This window comes from Monodon monoceros, unplaced genomic scaffold (genome assembly GCF_005190385.1).
Source record: "Monodon monoceros isolate NGI ecotype Baffin Bay Population unplaced genomic scaffold, NGI_Narwhal_1 Super_Scaffold_1, whole genome shotgun sequence".
NCBI classification, from domain to species: domain Eukaryota; kingdom Metazoa; phylum Chordata; class Mammalia; order Artiodactyla; family Monodontidae; genus Monodon; species Monodon monoceros.
In genome coordinates, this window is record NW_021703765.1 from 17,436,891 (window position 1) to 17,461,925 (window position 25,035).

Here is a 25,035-nt window from a genome sequence, read left to right on the forward strand (position 1 = left end):
TCTGTTCTGATGCAACAGGAAAGAAATTTCTGGTATTCAAGTGACAAGGAGCTCAAGGAAACCTGGAAGAAGAATACATTTCATAGCTCTTAAAACAAGTGAAAATAATCGCCCATAACATGATAAAGGTATTGGAAAACACATCCATCTCTAACTCAGCTTCTCCAGAAACTAAAACAAATCTTCACATGCTAACGAAAATCAGGAACTGACAGTCAATCAGAATCTGAGAACAATTCTCATTAAGGGCAATTAAGAATCTTCATAAGGGAATACATTGTATTAGTTTCCTAAAAACTGCCCTGACCACAAACTGAGTGGCTTAAAAAACAGAATTTGTTGTCTCATAGCTCTTGAGCTAGAAGTCTGAAAGTAGGTGGTGTCACAGTTAGTTCCTTTTGAGGGTTGTGAAGGGAAAGATCTGATCCACGCCTCTCTCCTTGGCTGGTAGAAGGCCAACTTCACGCTCACATGGTGTTCCCCTATGTACACGTCTCTCCCTTTTTTTATAAGGACACAGCCATGTTGGGTTAGGGCCCACCCCGATGACCTCATTTAACTCGATTACCTTTATAAAGACTTCCAAATAAGGGCACATTCTCAGGTACTAGAGGTTAAGACTTCAACATACGAATTTTAGGGGAACACAATTCAACTAATAGCAGGGACATGTCCTTTTAAAAGAACATAGCCTAGGGCTTCCCTGGTGGCGCAGTGGTTGAGAGTCCGCCTGCCGATGCAGGGGGCACGGGTTCAGGGGACACGGGTTCGTGCCCCAGTCTGGGAGGATCCCACGTGCCGCGGAGCGGCTGGGCCCGTGAGCCATGGCCGCTGAGCCTGCGCGTCCGGAGCCTGTGCTCCACAACGGGAGAGGCCACAGCAGTGAGAGGCCCGCGGACCGCAAAAAAATAAATAAAAGAAATAAAAGAAAAGAACATAGCCTAAAATTAATGATCCAAAAAGCAATTCTCCCTTAGGAAATAATGTTACAGAACTTCACTATATCTTTTCCAGGGGATCATACTACATCAGCTTATCTGCTATTACAACTGCTTATCTGAGGAATTAGGTAAGAAGTTCTGTCCAACCAAGGTGGGAGGGAGGGGGGATCGAATTCAAAATTCACTGCTCTATATCCAAGGACATTAGGGATTCATTGGGATAAAAAAAAAAATCACATTTTTCTGGAAAAGGCCCAAATCAAAAGTGACTGAATAAATGATTAGTGCCATATAGTATTAACTGTAATAGAAACTCTGAAGAAAATTCTTACTAACTCTCCAAAATATTGTGTACAATATACTCATATTTTGTAACTAATACATTAAGGGGAAATACCACCTTTCAAATTTTAGAGTTATAAATAAATATGCTGTACGACTAGATACTCCTAAAAACAGAAGAATACTAAGAACATTCAATTTTCATCTATGTTTGTATCAGATCTGCCTTAAAATTATATTTAGACATTGGCTATTAAATAAAACTCTTTTACTGAAAAAGCTTTAGAGTCAAATAACAGAAATTCTAGATTCTACCCCTCATTTTGCCACCAACCATGCAGGCTTTGAGCATATCATCTCATTTCTGATATTGGTTTTCTCATCAAGAGGTAGTTATAAAATTAATTTTGAATCATTTTGAAGTCAAAGAAATCAAATCATAAAGAGCAGGGGTTTGAGAGATAAAAAAATCAAGCCATCTCTTTTGGTTACCTTAATTTCATGTATTTCTATTTCACCTAATTGCACCTATTTCTCAGTTCTATACAGAAATAAAACCATACTTCAGTTAAAAACAACAACAAAAATAATAGTTGAAAAAACACTGAACTTACAGTCAGAAGAACTATATTCAAATCCTGACTCTTCTATGCAATCTTGAAAAAGTTACCCCTCTAGGTCTCAGCTTCCCCATCTGTAAAAGATGGACGATAATACTCTCCTTTCAGAAAGCTGTCATAAAGGTTAAGAGAGATCATATATGTAATGCAACTAGTAAAATATCCATCACATGGCAGATGATCAGCAACTATTAATTTTTTTAAAACACAGATTTTGCTATTCTTCACATGCTGCTTCCACATCTACTGATTTCTTTCAGCACTGTAGCTTAACATTTAATAAAGTTGTACCTTTTCAAGAGGTTACTATCTTTCACTGACTTTTTGACACAATATAAAAGTACTACTACTGTATATGCCTGTCAAACAATTCTATCTGCAAATATGACAATTCAATTCTGCATGACGTTATTAGAAATAATACTACAAACTCCAATCCCAATACTAAGACAGCTTTCAAATTAAATTCTGATCTCATTTCCCAAGTTTCCATTCTGCGTCTATACCATGGAATTACAACAGGAGATAAAACAGACACATTGACCTACACAATGGGGCTTACACACATGCAAACAACTACCACAGAGTGTGATACAGAAGGAATCTCAAGACCTAATGGAGACACAAAAGATGGATATCCTAACCTATACTTCAGGAAGGGTTCTTGGAAGAAATGATGAGTGAGAATGAGTAGTAATTACCCAAGGAAGAGGCTCAAGGAATCACATATTCTAAGTCCCCAAGATGAGAGATCTCAGTTCTTTCTGGACAGTGAAAATAGCAGGGCTGGCATTCAGAGCACAAAGGCAGAATGAGACAAGAAACAACAAGCCCACATGCACCAAATCATAAGAACTTGGTAACCCACCTCAAGGAATTTGGAGTTTAACCTGATAGCAATGGAAAACAGGTCAACTGTTTTAAATCTGATTAGCTTTTCAGAAAGATCCCTCTAGCTACAATACAAAAGGGAGGGAGAAAACTCTGGGTTTGAAGACCAGTGGGGCTACTGCAGTACTGCTGGTAAGAGAGATGGTGCCTAAATGTATCACAACTTCATTACTATTTCTGGATTTCTCTGTCTAATGGCTGTCTCCCCACTAGTCTTTAAGCTCCCTAAGAACAAGAACCACATCGATGTATTTACCACCATATGATGTGAATGGAGCATAGTGTCTGCCATATGGGACGTCTTTAATAAATATATGATGAAGGGTAGCAGTGGTGAAAATGGTAATAATAAGATGAATATGAGAGCTATTTTAGATATACAATAGATAGGACTTGGTGTTCAACACACCAAATTGATAAAAACACAACATAGATTTCGATACAGTTTTTTTACACAAAGGTACATTTTAAAGAGAAAACAATTTAAAATACTAAACGCCCTCTACATAAAGAATAGGCACTATTATTATGATACTGATGCCCAGTGAAGTCATCAATAATTTCAGGTTCTAATATGTGAGATAAATTATTATACACCTAACCAGAATTTACAAATTTAGGTTTTGAGAAGTAAGAAGATACTACAAGGTTTCACAATGGTCTTGAGCAGGACCAGAGTTTAAAGAGACTTAATGGTCCCATAACTATATATCCATCTAAGCAGAGAAGCAGTATGCGAAGACTATTTGAGATAGTATACAGGAAAACCAAATGGGATGCTACTGCAATAAGCCTGGCTGCAGTGCTAAGAACCTGGCTAAAATGATGAGAGTTTTGAAAGAAAAAGAAAATATAAGGCATTATAGAAGAACAGTAAATCATTGGGTTTGATGAAATATGTAAGGCGTGAGGCAAGGAAAAGACATGAATGACTATTACTGTTGCAACAAAAATAGAAATGAGGTTTTTCCTCTCCTGATAACCAGGAAAATAAAGGGAACAGTGAACAGGCTAGAGAAGAAACATAAACTGGCATGAGTTAATCAATCCTAGTTTTATTTTAACTGTTACTAATCTGTAGTGTCTATAGTTAGATTTGTCCTTCACAAAACTAACCTGTCACCCCTAATCCTGTGTAATTTAGGTAATTTACACCCTGCACCTGATATTTACTCTTTACTCTCCCTATAAACTCTTGTAGCAAATAACCCCTTGTAGCTGTTTGCATTTCAGAAAGGAGGTCATATGTAGACCGATAACCCAGAGGCTAACGGACCCAATTACCAGGTTGCCTGACTCCAACAATGACTGTTTTGAAATAATGCAAGAAAAAGAATGCAAGACCTTCACCATTTTGATCCTTATCACTCACTTCGGACTTCGAACTCCCCTATAAGAATCCCTGTAATTCCCCAGGAAGCGGGGGGCACAGTTCTTGAGGCACTAGCCTGCTATGCCTTCCCTTTGCCTGGCAAAGAAAATAAAAAGCCTCTCTATTTCTAATCTTCCATTTCTCTGTCTCCGTATTTTTATTCAGCATTGGTGCACAGGGAGCCAGATTTGGCAACATTACTTTCCAAGCAGAGTGATAAGAGAAAGTAAGCAAGCATGGGGGGGGGAGGGAGGAGGGAGAGAGGAAAGTAAGAACGTAATGAGGCAACAGAGAAACTGAGGCATAATCTGGTCTCAGAGAAATTAGAGCTCAGGAAATATGTTCACAAAATGGCACCAGAGAACTCAACAAAAATCGTCTCACGTGAACAGGAAAAATCCAATCACCCTTTGCCTGTATCACTGAACCAAGTCATTGCAAAAGTTGATGAAATATGGGTCAACCTCCTGCTGTTTTGCTTTTGTTTTTGATATTTAAGCAGTTGTAAAAGAAAGGCTTTTGTAACTGACCAAAAAAAAAAAAAAAACTGCCTTCCTAATATAGAAATGGAGAGAAGTATATAGCTCGTTACCATCTTATAGAGATCTATTTGAGTGGATATTTATTTATTTATTCTTTATAAACACAAGTACATAATATTTGAAATTCCAATTTATTACAAGTTTACCCTTCAATGGGGCCCTTCCTCCTTAAAGATAATTTAAAAAACAACAAACAACCCAGGTGTCACTAAAGTGGGAACACGGACTTCTCACTGTTACCAAGAACAGACTGGCTCCAGGGTAAGAGGCAAGGAAGGTGTTGGTGACTGGACTGTGAAACTGTAACATCAGCGCTAACTCCAAGCCTGGGGGAGCCAGAACGGTAAACCTATCCAGCAGCCCCTGGAGCAAACCCCACTTTAAGAGGTTTTGTTCTCAGGTTCTGTGAGCGGCAATCCCCTTAGTGGATTTTTTTTCCCTTAATTTAAATAGGCACAGAAGAGCTTAGTTGCTCACATTTTCCAAATTCAAAGTTGATAGAAAAGAAAATTAAACCCTGTTTCGCAGTTTTATCAAAATCTGCCATAAAAGGGAAAGAAGACTACAAAGTTTTGCCTAAACATAACTACTCACTATGGGAAGGGGCCGCTGAGCCCCTCCTCCCGCCCGCCACATTTAGGTCCTTCAGCAACTCTCTCAAAATTACACTGCAAACTCATCTCAGAGCTCAGAGGCACACACAGACCTCCTGATTCCTAATGAAATAAATACCCTTCCTTATTCTATGTTGTCTGCGTTTACCACAAAATTCCATTTACCAGAAAACTTCATTCTCCAGTCAATCTGGTTAATCAAGATTTTACTAAAACACATTACTCAAAGGTAAGTAGAACTGTAGTATTTAGGGATGAAATGATCTGATGTCTGGGGTCTGGCATGTGGGAGATGGTGGAGGGGAAGAGGGGGTAAGAGGTATTGGAAGGGATGAAGATGAAACAGGAACATAAGTGTGATGGGTGGTACGCATCCAGATGCACCTCGGGAATAAAGGACTTATTACCCCAGCCGCTGAGAGAACTGGGCTGTCAGCCCCCACTAACGACTGCCCCAGCCAAAGGGAGACACCTTGCCACCTTCCAGTAGGACAGCCCACATCCAACAACTGATCAATCCAGGGATAAACAGTAAAGGCCAGGCCCCCTCATATCAATTCAGTATAGTTCTGAAGGGTCATTCCATCTTTGGAACTACCCCCAGGCTCAACTGAGATTCCTTCCGCTGAGACTCATTACAGCTCAACTTCTCCCTCTGGCCAAACCTGCTTCCCTTCCCCAGGTGTCGGGACTAAAAGCACTCCCTTATAAACCTGAGTGCTAATCTCCATCTCAGAATCTGCTTGCCAGGGAACCCAAACTGTAAAAATAAACGTTGAAGTTCCTTTTAGTACAAGAGTATTCATTACATTGTTCTTACTGTTTTTATGTGCTTGAAAATTTCTCTAATTGCTAATGGGTACATGGAAAGAACTTTAGTGTCCAAAAATCAGGGATTAAATAAATTATTAGAGTCTTACAATGGAACACTGCAGCATGAGATATGAAATAATCTCCAAAATATATAGTGGGATGAAAAAGTGCAGTACAGTGTATAAAATACATTCCCATTTTAGGTTCTAAAAGGGGTATATATATGTATCTACACACATCTGTAATACACACACACACAAACGTTTAGAATAATTCTGTAATTATACCAAATTAAAAAAAAAAAACAGTAATGAAAACTACCTCTGAAAAGGAAGAGTAAGAGAAGTAAGAGTCTGGATTGTGTGGGAATCCTGACTCTCAAGATAAATCCTTTGGTCTTAAGGGGTTTTTTTCCCCCGGCCTTTGGGTATTTCACTGTATTCCAAAAGACAGTTTAATAAACAAACTAATTAAATGGCCCACGGGACTTCTCTGGCGGTCCAGCAGTTAGGACGCCGCACTTCCACTGCAAGGGGCCCAGGCTCGATCCCTGGTAGGGGAACCAAGATCCCACAAGATGTGCAGGGCCAAAATAAATAAACAAATAAAATAAAATCCATGGCTGTGATTCACCAGGTTCTTTTATTTTAAAGATGCACATACACACACAACATGGAGTTTTCAAAAAAGCGTTTAACTTTAACAGGTATTTGTCTTTAGCCTATAACCTGTTCCAACACTAGCTCCTCTCTGCTGTGAGTGCCCTGTCCCAAAACCTGTGATTCACTGCTCCTGCAACCACGTTTTCACAAGATTTTCTACACACTGGTGCAGAACACTCGTCACTTTGTGTGTAGTTATTTGTTTACAAATGCATCCATTCCACTAAAATCTGTTTCCCTGAAGAGTAAAACCAAATCATCGACGTAAGCCCACCATCTTTGTTATTTAATCATTATCAAGCAAACTGCATTTCACTGGGATTTGAGGTGACTTACCAGCACCTAGAATAGTTATAGACTCTTACTAGTGACCAATATGTACTTACTGAATGAAAAAACAGAGAATAACAATAATTAGCATTTATTAAGCTTTCACTGTGTGCCAAGCAAGATATTTCTGAGGAAGGAATATCTCATCTTTTTTGCTAAATCTAATTCTTCCTGGACTCTTTGAAGGATCTTACTCCCTTAATTATCCTTTCGCTGTCTACCATTTCACCTGTCTTTCAGTTCAATTAGGCTTTGTCCTTCAAACATGTTCACATCTCATTTTTGTCCAAAACACTTTCACTTGTTAATAGCCTCTGCTTGTAAATCTAGTAATCGCTCTCTCTCTCTCTCGCTCTCTCTCTCATTCATTCTTTCTCTCATTTTATCTCTCTGTTTCTCTCACTGTAATTACAATCAACATCTTGAAACCCACGGTCTTAAACATAGTGTTTCCATTTCCTTACTACAAAAGGCCTCATGTAATCTAGGTTCTATCTTCAAACACACCTAATCTAAGGCTGCTCAAGATTGCCCTCCCTCTACATGAAGAGGTCAACATTTCTCTAATATGATACTCCAGGAAAGAACTCTCCAATATTGCAGAGAGAAGCAAGGCCTTAGGAGAGAAGTGAGGAAAGAGAGGATTCTTTGACATTAATGGACTGTTGATACCTACTCTTTCTAACCATCTTACTCAGTCCTTACATTATATTCAGTCTTACACAGCTACTAGTTTGACACGGCTGATCATTTGCTAATTCTCAACCCTCTCTCTTTGGTTTCTGGTACAGCGTACTCTCCCAATTATCTTCTTCCTATTTTTTCAGCTTTATTCTGCCTAGCTATGTGAAGGCCTAGAAAGCCCTAAGAAAACTTCAAGGAACAAGGGAGGATCTTTCATCCCTGTTTTTCACTAGATTTGGACTTTTTTTTTTTTTTTCTTTGGCTGCACCTTGCAGCGGCCTGTGGAATCTCAGTTCCCCTATCAGGGATTGAATGACACAGCAGTAAAAGCCTAGAATACTAACCACTAGGCAACCACAGAACTCCCAAGGGAATTTGTTTTTTTTGACAGGTGACTTCTCAATTAAAGCCAAAAGACCATGCAATGATATTTTCAAGTGCTGAGGAAAAAATAAATTGTACACCCAGCAAAATTTTTATCAAGAATGGGGGTGAAACTTTCACATGAAAATTGATACAAGTGTCACCAAAAGACCTTCACAGTGTCAGTTATCAATTTATTGTTTCTCAGCTCCAAATTCACCCTTCTGCTCTACAAAAGTGGAGATGAGTTCTTTATTTTTTTTAACATCTTTATTGGAGTATAATTGCTTTACAATGGTGTGTTAGTTTCTGCTTTATAACAAAGTGAATCAGTTATACATATACATATGTTCCCATATCTCTGCCCTCTTGCATCTCCCTCCCTCCCATCCTCCCTATCCCACCCCTCTAGGTGGTCACAAAGCACCGAGCTGATCTCCATGTGCTATGTGGCTGCTTCCCACTAGCTATCTGTTTTACGTTTGGTAGTGTATATATTTCCATGCCACTCTCTCACTTTGTCACAGCTTACCCTTCCCCCCCCATATCCTCAAGTCCATTCTCTAGTAGGTCTGTGTCTTTATTCCCGTCTTACCCCTAGGTTCTTCATGACCTTTTTTTTTTTTCTTAGATTCCATATATATGTGTTAGCATACGGTATTTGTTTTTCTCTTTCTGACTTACTTCACTCTGTATGAAAGACCCTAGGTCCATCCACCTCACTACAAATAACTCAATTTCATTTCTTTTTATGGCTGAGTAATATTCCATTGTATATATGTGCCACATCTTCTTTATCCATTCATCCGATGATGGACACTCAGGTTGTTTCCATGTCCTGGCTATTGTAAATAGAGCTGCAGTGAACATTGTGGTACATGACTCTTTTTGAATTATGGTTTTCTCAGGGTATATGCCCAGTAGTGGGATTGCTGGGTCGTATGGTAGTTCTATTTGTAGTTTTTTAAGGAACCTCCATACTGTTTTCCATAGTGGCTGTATCAATTTACATTCCCACCAGCAGTGCAAGAGTGTTCCCTTTCCTCCACACCCTCTCCATCATTTATCGTTTCTAGATTTTTTGATGATGGCCATTCTGACCGGTGTGAGATGATATCTCATTGTAGTTTTGATTTGCATTTCTCTAATGATTAATGATGTTGAGCATCCTTTCATGTGTTTGTTGGCAATCTGTATATCTTCTTTGGAGAAATGTCTATTTAGGTCTTCTGCCCATTTTTGGATTGGGTTGTTTGTTTTTTTGATATTAAGCTGCATGAGTTGCTTGTATGTTTTGGAGATTAATCCTTTTTTGTGGCTGCACCATGTGACATGCGGGATCCTAGTTCCCAGACCAGGGATAGAACCTGTGCTCCCTGCAGTGGATATGCAGAGTCTTAACCACTGGACTGCCAGGGAAGTCCCCCAAGGGAATATTTTTGAAATTTGATTCTTTTAATAAAAGGCTTAAGATGATATTTACTTTTCCCCTTGTGATTCTCCCCAACGTTTTATTACAAAAAATGCTGAATATACAAAAAGTTTGAAAATAGTATAAAGATCACTCCATAAATAATATTTTGTCAAATTTCCTTTGTCAATACATGTGTATATAAAGAGAGAGATTTTTTTTTGCTGAGCCATTTGAAAATAACCTACACATATCATGACAATTCACCCCTAAATACCAAGCTTAAAAATAAGAACATTTTCCTTCATAAACACAATGCCATTATCACAATCACCATTATCAATACCATAATAATCCTCTAATAGTATCTAAAATCCAGTCCATATTCAAATTACTTCGACTGTCTAAAAAATATTTTATAATTTTTTTAAAACCAGTGAGTAAAATATTCAAGTTTTACTGACTGCATTTGGTTGTGATGCCTCTTTACTCTTTAGTTCTAGAAGAGTTCTACTTCATTTTTCATATTAACTTTCACTCTTCATATTAACTTTAAATAAACAAAACCAATTGCTTGTAGAATGTTCCAGATTTTAGATTTGTCTGAGTTTATTTACAATGTCATTTTTCACATGTTCATCTATCTCCTCTTCTTCCTATAAACTGGAAGTTGGATCTAAAGGCATCATCGAACTCAAGTGAAACATGTTTGGCAAGTATCCTTCATAGGTGATGTACACTTCACACTGCATCACCACAGGAGACGTAACATCACACTGTCCCACTATCAGTGATGCCACCTACGACCACTTGACTAAGGCTATTTTCCCCTTTAAAACCATGAATAACCTATGGAATGATACTCTGATAAGACCATACTGTTCTGCAAAATCTCATGGGATACTGGTATCCCATGTGATTTCTAAAAGCTATAAAAAAAGATTACATATGAAAAATCTAGTATCAGATCAATGTTCATTTCTCTATATTGCCTTTCTAATGCTCAAATGCAAAAGCAAGATGTATTTCTAGCCCAGGAATACAGGCATTTTCACCAGAGAGTCAATACTGTCTTGGTCTGTTTGCTTCCTGTGCCCCAAGGCAGGCCCTCTGAGACCTGCAGACAAAAACAAACTCAAATTCTCTCTCATGAGAACAGGCACACATGAACAAGAGCAAGCAGGCCTCCACTACCCACCTACCAATGGGGATTATGAAAAGCAGGGACTACAGACTAAATAACTAAACCTACTTGCCACCATTGCAATGAATGAAGAAAGAAATCTTTAAAGGTTTATTCAAATTCTCAGAACATCCCTACATCATTTGTCAAAAAAGTGTGTTCAAGTCAAATTCATGGTTTGATGAAGGAAGTAGTCATTAATATTATGAATTTTCTTTGTGCTTGTGCCTTTGCTATCAACTCATTGAAGACTTAGAAAACACTGAATCAGGTAATGAAGACTGTTTATTATAATGCAATGAGATAGCTAGATCATAAAATGCATGAAGGAATTACTGAGCTGCTTCCTCAGAACAAAGGGTGTCTGGAATTAAACAGCTGTGAGGGACACCACCTTCTGAACACCAAGCTTGTCGCTAAGTTGACAAGATAATCCTCTCTTATTTGAGTGGCAAGAAATCTCCTCCCAGTGAACTTGACACTTTAGGATGGCTTTGCTAAAGGAAGTTCCAGTATTCTGTTTCAAAAGAACATGTGGCATGAGCAGATGGCAACAGAAGACTACACTTACTTCTCATTGCTAAGACAGCCCTGAGCAAGCAAGAGCTGGGTTTTGAAGAACTGTAGAGCTATCTGGTCAAAAATAAATCACAATTTTAAAAATGATTCATAGATCTTGAGGCATATGAATCACGTTAAATTTCTGCAGCTACTTATGCTCTATCCATCACCAACCTGCCTCAGTTTCAAGAGTTACTGATTAACCTAAAAGCAAACTATGCCCACCAAGCCCCTACATTTTCGGTAAACAGATCCCATCTGGTAGAACCAACTTCAACCTTATCTCCCGAACCACCTCTAATCTCACCTCCATCCCCAACCATTCCTACTGCTTTCCCTCACACTGTCATCAAAACTCTAAACTGAGCACTGAAGCTTCTCATTGTTCATAAATTAAAATACCCAGAAGAAAAAACAAACATGCTTTCCCAACTAGAAGATGAACTGTCACAATATGGGGATCAGTAAGCTGTGTTGAGTAAGTATGAAGATTTGAGAGTCACACTAACTAGGGCAGACCCAGCTCCCCCATTTATTAACTGTAACCTTAAGGAAAAACGTACCTCTTTCCAAATCAGAATGTCCTCATTTGTAACATTATCCCCCTCCTTATATCAATGCATAGATCATAGAAAAGTTTCCACCTGTCACACAAATGCTCTTGACAAGGTCACCAAAACCTCCCCATTGCTAAACCCAGTGTCAAGTCATAATCCGCATCTTTCTTGACCTACCAACAGCATTTGGCATAGTTCATACTTCCTCCTCCTTGAAACACTTTTTCACTTGGCCCCCAAGTCTTCACACTTTCCTGCCACCTTTAGTAGCAGGCTAAAGTCCATGGCTTTAGTCTCTATTTTTCCTCATTTTCTGACCTTTAAATATTGGCATACCCAGAGCTTAGTCCTTGGACTTCTCTCCTCTGGCAATACTCCCTCCCTCCCTCCCTCAGTGATATCACCAAGCCTCGCAGCTTTAAATACCAGCTATACATTAACAATTTCCCAATTTCTAGCTGGTGGCTCTCTTCTGATTCCACATATGCAGTTTCCTACTCAACATTTCCATCTGGATAGCTAATAAGCTTCTCAAACTTGACATGTTCAAAAGTGAGTCTCTGGTCTTCTTCCCCAAATCTGCCCCTCCCACAGTCTTCCGCATCTCAAGTAATGGCAAGTCCATCTTTAGAGCTCCTTCAACCACTTTAGGTCTCTGCTAAAATGTCATCTTCTCAGTGAGGCCTTTCCTGACCAGCATAAATTGCAAAATCCACCACTCCCACGGTATTTTATTATACTTCTCCAGAGCACTTACAATCATTTAACATACCAAGTGTCATACTTATTTATATCCTGTCTGAATCTGCCACTATAACACAAGCTCCAAGAAGGTGATGATTTTTGTTTTGTTCTATACTGTATTCCCAGGGCCTAGAATTTCTGCCACATATGAGGTACCCAAATATTTACTGAATAAATGAACAAAGTAATGAATGACATTCATTTGCTTGGCTTTAAAAATGTTGTACCCATCAATAAATTAAAATACATCTTGATTTTACATGCTTCAGATTTCAGAGTTTCTTTTCAATGAATTTTTCTATAATAGTGCCAACAATTAATACAATTGTTGTATTAATCAAATCCCTGTTAACGTACTAATTGCTTTTCCCCAGCTGCAGGTTGCACCTATATTCTAGCCTCTTTTACTCTGTGACACATACACAACAAGACATGTCTTAGGACCTATGCAGCAAATCACCTAACATGGTTTACATTAACTAATCGCTACCACACTCACCAAGGCCTGTTAGTGAATCACAAAACTGTTTCAAACTAAGTAAACTGATATTGCATTAGAGCAAACTTTTCATTCCCATTAATGGTGGTTTTTTACTGTTTGTTTGTATTTGAAATGTTTAGAAAAAAGAAGAGCCCTTAAGGAAGACAGCCAAATAAACAACTTGAATGTGAGAACAGAAGGTAACTGGCACATTCTATCAATCTGTTATCATTGACATATACTAAATACCAACATTCAGAGAGAAATATGTATGTGCAAAACACTAGTAAAATGTTTTCAGTGAGTTTGAAGGGTCATAAATTACAATTGCTAACTGAATGGGAGGCAGTGGTTAAAAAGCCACGTCTTTCCAGTAGTTTTCTATTCTACAAGAGTCTACAGAATAACTCCCAGTACTTCAGAAATTTTCTCTGCCCTGAACTGACCAGGGCCCTAACACTTTATTGTTCCAACATTTTTTGACGACTACTAACACAAGAAACCATCAGCCCAAAAAACCTACATTTTCATTAAACATCACCAACACATTTTGGAAAAGATGCCTAATTTTATTTAGAATATTTACTATTTTATGAATATCGTGTATATGTTACTTAATAGAAAACAAAAAAATTCCACTTGGACAGGACTTTCTGAATGCAGTCATGGTGTAGGACTTCTTCCAATAATATCTTTTGTGCTCTTATCAGCAAAGTGGCTTTAAGTATCAGATACAGATCAAGGCAAATGAATGTGCACAGACTTCGAATTCTAAGTTAACATCACAATCATAGCATCTATAAGTAGAAAGGTAAGGTATCCTCTTATTGATGACAGGATCTCACTGAGCCATACATAAGCTCTCAGTTGGTTTTGCCCACGATCACTGGCGTGCATATATGTAAGATTACAAACTCTCTGTAAAGTGCAACAATGAATGGACAAAATGGGACTAGAACCTATAAACCCCCATACTCTAATCATTGAGTTTATCCATCGCAACAAACAAAACAGTGTCACAGAGAAATGTAACAGATAAACCAGGAATAAAAGCACTACCTAGTTCCAGGCCTAACTCTACAAGTACCAAAACTATTTCAAGGTTTATACTATGGATTTTGATCTCTGTCTAGTAGAACACACACACACAAAGGTAGAATATCAATATATGAAAATCAGTAGCATTTTCTTCTATCAGCAATAATCTACTTTAAATTAGTATCTATTCACGATATTTTTTAAAACTGCAAAGAATTTCTTCCTGCTCAGTCATAAATGGAAAGCCATTCCATGCTCTTGGATAGGGTGATCTAATATTATAAAAATGTCAATTGTCCCCAAAATAAACCTATAAATTCAATGCATACTAAATCAAAATTCTAGTTGTGCTGTCTTTAGAAACTCTAGCTCCAAAATATATAGAAAAGAATAAAAATCCACAAATAGCTAAGCCAACTTTGAAAATGGAAAAAGAATGGAAAACTTGCCTTACCAGAAATTTAACATCATTAGCCATTTGGGAAACATAAATTGAGACCACAGTGAATTATAGTGACAATTACCAAACGCTGGCGAGGATGCAAAGAAACTCAATCTCTCATACGTTGCTGGTGGGAATGTACAATGGTGCAGCCACTCTGGAAAACAGTTTGGCAAGTTCTTCAAAAGCTAAACGTACACTTACCATACCACCTAGCAATCACATTCCTAGGCATTTATCCCAGAGGATGTGAAAAATTATATCCACAAAAAAACCTGTACAAGAATGTCCATAGGCAGCTTTATTTGTAATAGCAAAAAACTGAAAACAGCCCCAATGTCCCAGTGAATGTTTAAACAAACTGTGGCACATACATACCATGGAATACTACCCAAATTACACAACAATTTGGATGAGCCTCAAAAATTGTCTCACCCAACAATTCAGATGAGGCTCAATCTCAAAAAGTCACATGCTGTCTAATTCCATTTATACAGCACACTTGTAATGATCAAAGTATAGATGGAAAATTGACTAGTGAACAGGGGTTAGAGATAATAGAGGAAGGGAGACGGAACTGACTTGAAAGGGGTGGCACAAAGGAGGTCTTAGTAGTGATAGAGTAGTTCTGTATCTTGACTGCAGTGGTAGTTACAGGTATCTACCTACACAGGTGATAAAATGGCATAGAACTATATACAGGTATTGTACCAATGTCAATTTCTTGGTTTTGCTATTTCACCATAGTTGTATAAAATGTAACAGTTGAGGGAAATTGGGTGAAGTTATATGAAATGTAACCATTGGGGAACCCAGACCTCTCTGTACTAGTTTTGCAACTTCTTTAATCTATAATTATTTCAAAATAAAGCTAAAACAAAATAAATAGGAAAACTTACTCACGTAGGAAAAAATAACCATACAAAGCCACAGTACTAAAACAGCATGATAGTAGAGCAAGAGCAAACAAATAAGCCAAAGGAACAGAATGCAGTTTTCAGAGCTTCTATGAGAGGTTAATATACAGTAAGTGTGGCACCACTTATCTGTGGGAAAAGGAGAGAATGACACTAGGAAAACTGGCACACTATATGGAAAATAAACTGGATCTCTACCTTGTGACATGTAAAAAGACACTCTGGATGTATTCAATACCTATAAATTTAAAGGAAAACTATAAAGTTAGTAGTACATAAAATAGGTAACTTTGTGACACAGAATTGGGGAAAGACTTCTTAAACAAAACCCCCAAAACACAAACCATAGGCAAAAAAATTTTAATTTGATTATATCAAGTAGAAAATTTCTGTTCAATGAAGGACATCATAAAAAAAAGTTATAGACAAACGACAGAATAGGAACAGATACAATATTTAAAGGACTAGTATCTAGGAAATACAAGGAGCTTGTGAAGGTCAACAAGGCGTGAAACCTCAGAATAAAAATGGGTAAAGGAATAAACAATTTTACAAAAGGGAAAACCCAGAAAGATAAAATGCCCATGAAGAAAGGCTCAAACTCATGAGTAATAGTGAAATGAAATTTAAAATGAGATTTCACTTTGCATCCATTCGTCTGGAAAAAGCAGGGGGCTGGATAACACTAGGCATTGGTGGGGTTACAAGGATACAGAAACTTTCCCAAACCACCTGCAGGTGTAGAGACCACAGCAGCTTGTTCTGGAACACAATCTGGCAATCCTTCAATAAAATATATGAAAACCCTATGATCCAGAAATCACATTGCTGGATATGTATCTCAAAGAAAGCATCACAGAGGTCTAAAAGGTATATTTATCACAGTATTGCCTAAAGTGGTAGGAAAATGAACGTTACATGGGTATCCACAAATAGGACAGCTGGCATATAAACTGTAGTAGATGGAAATTCTGAAGTACTGTGTATCAGTTAGAAGCAATGGACAGCAACACAAATAGATCCTTAAATAGTAGAGAGTAGGGAGCGAAAAAACTTTAATGAGATCATGCATGACATCATCTCTATAAATTTAAAATCTGGGTGCCCAGGGGGACTTCCCTGGTGGCGCAGTGGTTGGGAGTCAGTCTGCCAGTGCAGGGGACACAGGTTCAAGCCCTGGTCCGGGACGGTCCCACATGCCGCAGAGCCACTAGGCCCGTGCGACAGAACTGCTGAGTCTGTGCTCTACAGGCTGCGAGCCACAACTACTGAGGCCCGCGCACATGGAGCCCACGCTTCACAGCAGGAAAGGCCACCGCAATGAGAAGCCCGCGCACCGCAATGAAGAGTAGCCCCCCCACCCCCCGCTCGCCGCGGTGGAGAGGGCCCCGGCGCAGCAACAAAGACCCAATGTAGCCAAAAATAAAATAAACAAATAATTAAATAAATGTAATATAAAATGTGGGCACCCAAAACAACACACATTTAATAACATACCAACAGAAGGATACACATCATACATGTCAGAATGGTTGTCTATGGGTTGGTGGGCAAGGGAAGGGAGTGGAAACTGGATATAAAAGACAATGAACGGAAAAAATCCGGAGATACACGTTGAACAGCCCAATGATGATGACTGAATTGAAAAAATTAACTCAATCCTCTGCATTTGAGGTACAAAACAAACTTTAAGGACTCACCTAACATAGAGGACACCACTAAGGCTAAATGTCACCCTACCTTCCGATGGCAAAGGCACAAAACCAGCTCGCTACCTTTAGAGTTTGCGATGCTAAGCCTGTCACACAGATAGACCACCTCGCTTCCTCTGCCTCAAAACATAGCTTATATCCAAATGAAAACCAAAGGATATTGTAAGATCTCACTCAGTCCTTGAACCAGTCCGCGTTCCTGTTTCTTGCCTTTGGTGAAATGTCTTGGAGTTAGGGGCTACCTCCGAGGTTCAGTAACTCACTGAGTCCCACCCTAATCACGGAGCTGAGACCTGCAGAGCCCACACTCTCTTAGCTGAGCTGCCTCCGAGGTGGAGTACCCAGGGTGGACACTGGGGCAGAGGCAGCCATGATAGCTGCTAGAAGCTGGGGTGATGCTCTCCCCACTTTACTGAAAAGGCTGTGGGTAACATTTGCCAGTTGTCACTTAGTTATTATTCTGTGTTGGAATATGAACCTTAGTCCCAGGATCTGTGCTTTTTACCACTTCGCTATACTAAGAAGGCTCTGAACTTGAACCCAAGTGTAAATAAAGGTTGGTATTCCCCCCATTAAAAAAAAAAAAGAAAGAAAAGGCTAACTATCTCAAAATTTAAGTTCCCACAGTGGTATTCAAACAAGGCAAAGCCCAGTCCCTTTGAGTTATCCAGTTATCAAGATCTTTTAAAATTTAGCTACAGGTGGCAATAAGAAAAAACAAAGTGTACACTCCGGTCTTGCTGTTAAGTAGGGTTTGAAGCATTTTTAAAATAAAGATAGACACTTAAATGAATTTCTCACAATAATCTCTGAAAATTAACAAGGCATGTGTGGAATCTAAAATATGACACAAATGAACTTATCTACAAAGCAGATACAGACTCACAAACAGAGAGAATAGACTTGTGATTGCACAGAGGGAGGGTGGGGGGGGGAGGGATAGATTGGGAATTTGGGATTAGCAAATGCAAACTATTATATATATGTACAACTGAATCACTTTGCTGTACACCAGAAACTAACATAACATTATAAATCAACTGTACTTCAATAAAAAAAAAATTTTTTTTTCTGGTTGCACCGCACGGCATGCAGGACCTTAGTTCCCCGACCAGGGATCGAACCTGCGCCCCCTCCAGTGGAAACAGGGAGTCTTAACCATTGGACCACCAGGGAAGTCCCTTAATAAAATACATTTTTTTAAAAAAGGAAATTAACAAGGCATTTACTACGTATTTATACTGTTCTGCTTGCCCGATTTGAAATAATAAAGGCATTTCAACGCATTATTTTCACTTTTAAGCTGTCCTCCACCTCCATACTGTCACAAATTACTTATAAAGAAGTGTGTGTGTATATTTCAAAAACTCAATCAATTTCACTCATATAACAGGCCATTCTTGACATCCTGCCCATAAAGCCCTAAACAATAAACGTTGGAAAGAGTCACAGCTTGCCTTTTTTGGCTCCTGGCAAATGCTAATGCAAAAGCAAGCTGTAGCTCTCACTGAACCCTAAAATCAGCAGCCATCAACAATTCCAGTGCTGTCTGTGATGCAACTGTAGCTGCCATAGTTTCAAATTCTAGGACCTAAGAAACTTACATAGCAAGTGAATCAAAACATAAAACGCAATTTTTGAATCCAAGGCAGGGTACTGCTAACTCCAAACATATAGTTTCAGAACACTGGGACCCACTAGTAAGGGAGCAGGCATATAGCAGGAATCCTCTTAGACCAAGTCTTAGGGCAAAGGGATGAGAGCGGGCAGGTGTACTAACAGACGTCTCAGTACCTTAGGCAAGGGCAAACCAAAGAGTACCAGGAGAGGCTATGTGTACCCCAAAAGCAAGCACAGCATTTCCCAAAAGCACTGTTAAGAACCACCCACCCATCAACATTAAGCATCTCACCCCGTTTAGATTGCCACTGCGGGCAAGGCGGTCCCATCTCAAGACCAAAGCCAGTGTCACCAGTAGCAAATGTCACTCACTAGGCCAAGGAGTCCCAGAGACCCCTGGCAGGACCCACGCTCCAGGCACAGGCGCCTAGTCGTGGGCCTGAACCTGCAGGCGCCGCACAGACCAGAGCTTCCAGCAGCTGCCCTCTGACAGCTGGCACCGCCCCCAGTTGGAGCGGAGCTGTGACCCTTGAACCCCGGCCTCTGACCTTCACGTTGAGGGCACATTCCGCGCTGGGGTCCCCCCCGCCCCGGGGAAGCTCGAAAGCCCTTTACCTGTCACAGCTTCATCTTATGCCTCGATGTTTTCTGTCCCACCACCTGCAGGCGTCCTGGCAAAGAGGACAAGGCGAGGACGTATCCAGAGAGGAGGTGGGGTGGGCAAATCCTGGTGGGAAAACTTTGGACTGTAAACCCAGCCCAGCCTCCGTCTCTCCAGAGAGGCTGCAAGCTGCCGTTGCCACCGCCACCGCTACCGCCGCTGCAGTAAATCAGCTGACACCAGCCAACTGACGTGACTTTCCCGGCAACTGTCGCAAAAATGAGGGGGAGGGAAACTCCCCTCATTTCCCTACAAGCCTGGCCTAGGCCGGCTCGAAAAGAGCGGCCTGCGTTACCATGGAGACCAAACGGAGGCTACCATGTCAGCTGTGGGCAGGGAGTGTATGGCGGCCATTTTGGTTATGGGAAGGCTGGTCTAGGCTTTCTTCTCGCCTCGGAGTCCCATGCTGGGAGGACCAAGATGGAGGGATGGATGAAATGGCAAGTCTAGGTGTTTGTGTCCTGTGACCAGGATGTTGCAGATTTAGTCTTCTGCTCCCGAGACTCGGTCCAGACTCCTGGAAAGTGTTAGCTCTGGGACTTGGTTACTGTTTTCCTCTGACCCCGATCTTGGCTGTTGGCCCCGATGCACAGGGCCAGAGGAGGAACTCGGCTACTTAACTAGGGGAAGTCTGACCTTGTGCAACATTCCTGTACGGGGGAGAGAATGAATGTACACTCGTGTGGGCGGCAAAGAGTGGTGGACGTAAGTTCTGCATTCAGAGAGGCATGTATTCGGATCCCGGTTCCTCCACTGCACACTGTTAGTGTCATCTGGGGCATCTTGCTTTTTCTCTTTTTTCTCCTCAGTATCCCCACATACGAAATAGGCATAATAACCTCGTGGATGTCTAGAAGGTTAAACAAGCTCAATAGATGTTGATTACTTATTATGCTTGCTTATCTGCCTCCCAAATATTTGGTGAATGAGTGAATGAATGAATGGTAACCAAGGAAAAAACTCGTGCTATGCTGGTGACCAACAGTCAGTTGTGTTAAAAAGATAGACAATATATTCATTCCCTGGCTTTGTTTTTCCTTTGTAATCTCACTAATGGGTTTATAGGACAAGTAAGAATTCTATTGCAGCCCTCAGAAGTTACTGTGTGTATGAATCACCTGGGGAGCTTGTTGAAATGAAGTTTCTGATTCCGTAGGTCTGGAGTGGGGTCTGAGATTCTCCCATTCTAACAAGCTCCCAGGTAATGCCCATTCCTGCTGGTCCTTGGATCACACCTTGATTAGCAAAGTCCTCTTGGATGGGCCCTGAAGCAGCCAATTAAGTCATCAGAACAGAGAAACAACTCCTTCAGACTGGATCATTTCTTTGTTAATTTACCAAAAGACAGCTAAGTGTTGGTTTGGTCAAAAACCAACAAAAGGAATGTTTTATTATTCCTGCTGTATGCACAACGTAGAAATTGTGAGTTAAGTTTCATTCAAGGAACTTAGGACTATAGACCTGGAAATAGCCTCTCAGTAGCTCTGAGGGGACTGCTCCTAAGAGGTTGGGGAGTAGCCAGTTTATAAGAATGAAATTTTGGGTACTTCCCGGGCTGTCCAGTGGTTAGGACTCGGTGCTTTCACTGCAATGACCCGGGTTCAATCTCTGATCAGGGAACTAAGACTGCACAAGCCTAAGATCTCGCAAGCTACGCAGTGAGGGGGGCGGGGGGCAGGGGGTGGAGGGGTGGCTGAGTGCACCTTATCTGGGGAATACATGGGTCAAGCATACATCTTCCTAAAAGATTATTGCTAATCACACACACACACACACACACACACACACACACAAATGTATCTCACGTTAATGATTTTAGTGCTTTTCTATGTATGGGAAGATGCAAGAATCTTCCTTAGAAATGCATCTTTATTATTTAGGGGCCATACATCCAAAGCACAGAATGCTCCATCCTATTTTTCTCCACTCTGAATTCCCCTCAGGTCAGTGGGTTATATTAACCCTTTATATAACTGGATGATGAGCAAGACTCTTCTTTATTTTTTTTTTTTTTTTTTCCGGTACGCGGGCCTCTCACTGTTGTGGCCTCTCCCGTTGCGGAGCACAGGCTCCGGACGCGCAGGCTCAGTGGCCATGGCCCACGGGCCCAGCCGCTCCGCAGCATGTGGGATCTTCCCGGACCAGGGCACGAACCCGTGTCCCCTGCATCGGCAGGCGGACTCTCAACCACTGCGCCACCAGGGAAGCCCCAAGACTCTTCTTTTTGTTTACATATTCCCTCCTTTTGGTCATAAAGTTGACCATGTTTTGGGAGGCATTTTATGACCAATTTGTCCCACAGCACTAGGAATGCTCATTCCTGGGTCAGGCAAGGATTTTGTTGAAAGGTTATTCAAATGCTATATCTGGATTAGGCCCTGTTAATAACCTAAAAATTCTCTGGATTATGTTTTTTACTAGTCTATTATGATCCAGGAATTGTTTCTCCCTTGTTGCTTTTTCCTATAACTAGAGTTGTACTATTATAGGTAATTTTGTATAGAGCTATATATGTGATCAATTGCCTCAAGACAATTAGCCATCATTTGTTTTGTCAGAGATCTGGTTACACATCAAGTAATGGAGCAACAAGGAACAACAATCTTATAAAATAGGATATAAGTAATATAGGTATTAACATTAATAAGGTCATAGTATAGCAGCGAGAGACACAAAACGTCTGAAAACAACAAAGAGAAAAACTTAAAACGCTTATTAGTATAACTAGTTGTAATCAGGATCGCAATAAGCCAACAAATCCAGGGGAGCCAGATAGAGAAGCCAAATTCTGGAAAGATCAGGTAGAGAGAAAAGGATAAACGTCTTATCTTCATTTCCAAAGGTATAATTTATCAACTTGCTGCTCATCATAGTTGGCATAAGAGGAAAGTTTTACTCTTATCTGGAAAAAAAATAGTAAGAGCCAGTAATATTTAAGAGAAAAAGTCATAAAATTGTAAATTTTACTCATCAGTTCGTTCAGTCGCATGTAATTAATTCTTGTTGATTTAGATCTTTTGTTAGTAGTTTCACAAGCCATCAGGTTTTCCATTACAGTTTTGTTATTTCTTACCCAGTTCAGTGGTATAATCTAAAAATTATCAGAAACCTATATGTGTCAAAAAGTCCTTTTTATGAATCTTCCTGAAGATCTTCAGTTTTGTAGATCATCAGAGTAAAACAACAACTGTCTATAAATGACAAAAGACTGAAAATGGCATGGTTAAAGATCTAATTACAATACAATTGACAGGGAAATTTGGTTATTTCTGTGACACACAATACATTAAGATAATAACTAGATTTATGATTGATAACATACCAGGACATATCCAAATTTTAGTAATTTCATATAATAACACTTATCCACACAATATAAACTAAGTAGATTTATCATCACTATTTGACAACGTGTCCTATATAATTTAACGTACCAAATATGCCTAATTATGTAGTGTCTCTCTTTGAGATGTTTCAGGAGCCCTCTGAAGCATCCCAAAGTGAGCTAGAGATCGAAAGAAATTCATTTAGAATTTGATTTGGGGAAGCTTGTCAAGTAGAATCATAGTTCACTGTGAAACAATACTTATTCAGTTAACCAAAGTGACAATAAAAGATTTTAAAGGCAAAATACAGAAAGTTAACAGATCACTTAAAAGGCAAACAAACTGTTTTCAATATGTTATCAAAAAGCAGATCAATATTCTGAGAAATTTTTTTCTTTTTAACAAAGAGAGAAAATCAAATTCTAGTTTTGCACCACCTTACCTTTATTATTAAAATTTATTTACATACTTAAATTTATTCTACTCTTAGCCAGTCCTGACCACACATAGAATTCCTTTCGAAAGATTCCTTCTTTCTCCCAAACCTTTTACTATGTTTTATGTCTTTATTTGTCCGTCCCTTTTCCCCCCATTTAGATATAACCAGATTTAAGACAAAATCACTTTCTTTTCCCTTAAAAAAATGCATTTTTATTCTTTATATCTTTTTTCCTTGCATCTGAAGATGTTTTCCTTATTAATTTAATTAATTAGACATTAGAGTTCTTAACCTTTAAAAACTTTAATTTGTAGCGAAAATTAAGAAATAAGTGATTATGAATTGTCTTTTACATTCGCATTCTATAGATTGGCAAACTTACAATTACTATTTGTGATTTCTAAAAAAAATTTTTTATAGAAAATTTCTCAGTGCAGCACCAAACATACTTATTAATAGTCCTGGGACTTCCCTAGTGGTCCAGTGGTTAAGACTCCACCCTCCCAATGCAGGGGGCATGGGTTCAATCCTCGGTCAGGGAACTAAGGGCCCGCATGCCGCGCAGTGTGGCCATAAAACAAACAAACAAAAATAGTCCTGAATATCTTTAGTTTCTCTGTAAAAGGAAGCCTATGTTCAGTAATTAATGTTTCAGTATCTTATTTTACTTGGTAATCATCTATATATTTAATAAACTTCTGTCATTTAACTGAACTTAGCTAAACTTTAAGGTTTCAAGTTACCAAAAATCTGGAGAAGGTATTTTTAAGTAGACATACTGTTGACTGAAGAAAAAACAACCTAAAAGTTGCAAGTTAAATTTTATTTGGGGACCTTGTTGAGGACTCTAGCCCAGAGGAAAACCTCTCAAATAGCTCTGAGAAACTGCTCCAAAGAAGTAAGAAAAGAGCCAGGATATATAAGAGTCTTTTGCTAGAGGGAAAAAAAAACACACACACACACACACACATAGTCAAACATCAAAAAATTACAGCTAATCACAAAAATAGGCACCTCAGGTTAATGATTTTAGTGCTTCTCTATCTATGGGAAGATGCAAGAATCTGGGCTCATTGAAATTATTCCTTAGATATGCATCTTAACTGTGTAGTGCCAGTATCCAAAGCAAATAATGCTTCTTGTCTTTCTCTATCCTGAATTCCCCTCAGGGTGCACCACTTCGGGGGGAGGGGTTCGAGGGGCTACAGTGGCTGATGACTTGAACCTTGTTTACTGGAATGGCAAGCCACATTCTTTATTTACTGGAATGGCAGGCAACATTCCCTGTACACAATGCCATAGAACAAAATTACTTTTAAAGAGTTCACCTAAAAGCTCTTACCCCATTTATATCTATTTAATTTACTTGTTCCCAACAATTATGTTTAGCTTATGCATGAAAATTTCATGAGATATTAGACCAAGTCAGCCCTTATCCCAAGCTATTCTCCTTGCAATAAATTTCATAACAGAGATAATACTTGAAAACTTTTAGTAAACCTAGGTTCATTACAAGTAAGACATGTCTGTATTAATTAAACCAATAACCTTAATCTTTAATACTGTATATTAATTTAATATTGAATATCTCCCAGATCACATAAAGTTGAAATTCATTTAGGTTAGTTGGTATAACATTTAGAAATATTTAATTTATAAACATCTACTTTTAAGTAAATTAAATAGAACTCTTTAACAAATTGATTTGGTAATACCATCTGGAGGTAGAGACAGATAAACAGCTGTAACCAGAGATCTCACAGCTTCATTTTAAAACTTAGTCAAGAAACATGTATTACAATATAAAACTTACTAGTTTACAAATAACA

General features: G+C 39.2%; 1 protein-coding gene across 3 annotated transcripts in view; it reads right to left on the bottom strand.

Annotated features, from left to right (window-relative positions):
* WDR7 (WD repeat domain 7) overlaps nucleotides 1–19,616 on the bottom strand; it is a 375,654-nt gene extending 356,038 nt beyond the window's left edge. For 2 of the 3 annotated variants that reach the window (XM_029222033.1, XM_029222024.1), the window contains exon 1: nucleotides 19,396–19,616. The gene's annotated coding sequence lies outside the window, so the exon portion shown is untranslated. Of the gene's footprint in view, nucleotides 1–1,837; nucleotides 1,918–19,395 lie in introns of all 3 variants that reach the window. The other variant, XM_029222014.1, reaches the window with a different exon arrangement.
* Between the last annotated feature and the right edge of the window lie 5,419 nt (nucleotides 19,617–25,035).